Source organism: Nicotiana attenuata, unplaced genomic scaffold, assembly GCF_001879085.1.
Source record: "Nicotiana attenuata strain UT unplaced genomic scaffold, NIATTr2, whole genome shotgun sequence".
In the NCBI taxonomy this organism is placed as follows: Eukaryota; Viridiplantae; Streptophyta; class Magnoliopsida; order Solanales; family Solanaceae; genus Nicotiana; species Nicotiana attenuata.
The window spans coordinates 91,303-93,978 of NW_017672899.1; the positions used below are offsets into that span (position 1 = coordinate 91,303).

Sequence of the window (2,676 nt, forward strand, 5' to 3'; positions counted from 1 at the left end):
TTGTGATATTAAGCTAGAATTGGAAGCTTGGGTGAGAAGTTTAAATCCTTTGATTAGCTCTATGGCATCATCAATGTTGTTGAAATTTAAAAAATATTGGGATGATATGCATATTTTGATGGGGGTAGCTACTATCTTTGATCCGAGATTTAAGATGAAGTTGGTTGAGTTCTATCTTGCACAAACTTATGGTGAAGAAGCTTCACATAAAATTCAAGAAGTTCGAAACCATTGTTTTGATCTCTTTCAAGAGTATACGAGCAGAGTGGTTGCTTCACATGAGTCATTTCAAGCATCTAATTCTAATAAAGTTGCTGGTATTGTTGAGGGTGATCGACTGTCTAGTTTCGATAGGTTTGTCGCTTCGAGTAGCGCGAATGTGGACCCAAGATCGGAGTTGGAGTCATATATAGAAGAAGGGGTGCTACCTCGTACGCCATCATTTGACAGTTTAAGCTGGTGGAAGACAAACAAATTAAAATTTCCTACTTTGCAAAAGATAGCTCGTGACCTCTTAGCCATTCCTGTCTCTACCGTTGCTTCAGAATCGGCCTTTAGCACTAGTGGGAGATTGATTAGCCCGCATCGTAGTAGACTTCATCCTACTACTTTGGAGGCTTTGATGTGTGCTCGCACTTGGTTATGGAACGAGATAAATGGTAAGTAACTTTTTTATGATTTACTATGTTAATAATAGTATTCACTTTCTTATACTATTATACTTTTTTTTAGGTTCGTGTTCAAGCATTGATAGAGTTTCATGTCCGACGATGCTTGATGAAGAAGAAGACCCAGATGTTTCAGTTGCTTGATAACTGAAGGAAGTCGGAGTTGCATTATTTCTGATGAAGAAGAAGATCCTAATGTTTCAATTTTTGCTTTGTGGTAACAGACTAATCAGAGTTCTCATTTAGTATTATTTCTGCTGCGACTGGTTTGTGTATCTACTTTATTAAGATGTTCGTTTTCCATTTGCTAAGTTGGTGTCTGCATTTGTGTTTCTTTTAACTTGGTCACAAAAATAGTTTGTTGATCTAGTTATATGCTTTTTCTGAAAACTTAAAAAACAGTGTGATTTTATCTTCGAATCCTTCTGAAAAGACTTGAACTCCATTGACCTTCTTGATAAAGATGTGTATTTCCATTAATAATGTTTTCCTATAAAACTGAAATATGTATGGCGTTCAACAAAGACATATTTTCATGGTTAAGAAATCCACATAACTAGTCATCACTGTCCATGTTACTTTATTTAAGTTTTTCTCAACTAAATATTTATAAAACATACATTAAAAATGACAACAACAACAAAAAAAAAGAATTACAGAAGCTGAGTGCAGGGAAGGGGAGCTATTCAATTATTCATGACATACGTTGGGAGCAGTAGAAACTGGAATTTTACCTGGTTTATGGACAGAGTTCAAAGAAAATTACCTGGTTTACTAGATCAGAATAAAAAAATTAAAAAAAAATATATATGCGGGGCGGGGCGGGGCGGTTAAAACAGAAAATTTTGTTTGCGGGGCGTGGCGGGTTGGAGTCTTCGCGGGTGTGCCCCGCAACCGCACCGCCCCGCACCGTTTGCCATCCCTAGCTTTACAATTATATATCATGCCTATAGGATATAAAGTAATTGAAGCTCAATTTTCGTTACAGCATGTATCCAAACTCGTTTCCCTTAGAAATCATGCCTATAAGTCCAAAGTCAGTTTTTTTAGATACCATGCCTATAGGATCTAAATAGCTATCAACGAAATCATGCCTATAGAACTTAAAAACAGTTTAGTTGGAGAAGCCGTCTAGTTCATGTCGAATTGGATTAGTTAATTAATCTGTCGCTCCTTTAATAAGTTTCTCAAACACTGCCTTAATACCGTTAGAAAACATATCTATGGGATCTCAAGTTGTCTGCTTAAAATTAATCACTGCTCTACTGCATTCCTAATCCATATAGATATCATGCTCATAGGCTATCATTATTACGCCTAGGCAAGCCTCAGGTAATAATAAACACCGGAACCACCTCTGTTTAGTTATCAATTGCTACAACCAACAGGCGGGCCTGATTCAGGCTTCTTATCTGAGTTATATAATGAACCTGGTTCTGACTCAAATTCCCTGCTTTAGGATTTTTAAAATTCAGACCTTAACTGTGTTTAAGTCGTGCTACTTATATGCATTATTTGCGGAGGTTTATATGAGCCTTCTAATTTCTTACATGCTTCCCCTTTAAATGCAGTCCTATGTGTTTTTGTATGTCGACTTAGTCTTTTTACCTTTAAACCTAAAAGTCAACCTAAAATCCTCCCTCTTATAGGAATAGTAGTCCTAAAATTCCTCGGGGACTGATAGGAATGGGACGGGTAATAGCACGCAATAGAGGTCGAGACCAATCCGCGCTTTAATACCTTCACGGGGTGGGAAGGGTAGATATGGATATGATGACCGATGCGCTAATACCACGTGTAGCCCCTCTTTTGAGGAGTGATTATCGGGTATTGCATTGACGTGATCCATATTACAAACAAACCTAGGACCTATTTACATTCATCAACATGCTTAGATTATAACTCTTTTTCAAAACCTCGCTTTTATTGTTTTTTTATAAACAAACACTTGTGTATTTAGATTTAAAAATCCCCTTATTATTTGAGCCTTATTTGATTACTTGCTAAT

At 36.8% G+C, this 2,676-nt stretch overlaps 1 long non-coding RNA gene across 1 annotated transcript; it reads left to right on the top strand.

Moving 5' to 3' along the window:
• Window positions 1-554: 554 nt before the first annotated feature.
• LOC109214857 lies at window positions 555-1,001 on the top strand. Its single transcript, XR_002066276.1, has 2 exons — window positions 555-659; window positions 733-1,001. It is a non-coding gene; the product is annotated as an uncharacterized LOC109214857 (long non-coding RNA).
• Window positions 1,002-2,676: the final 1,675 nt, after the last annotated feature.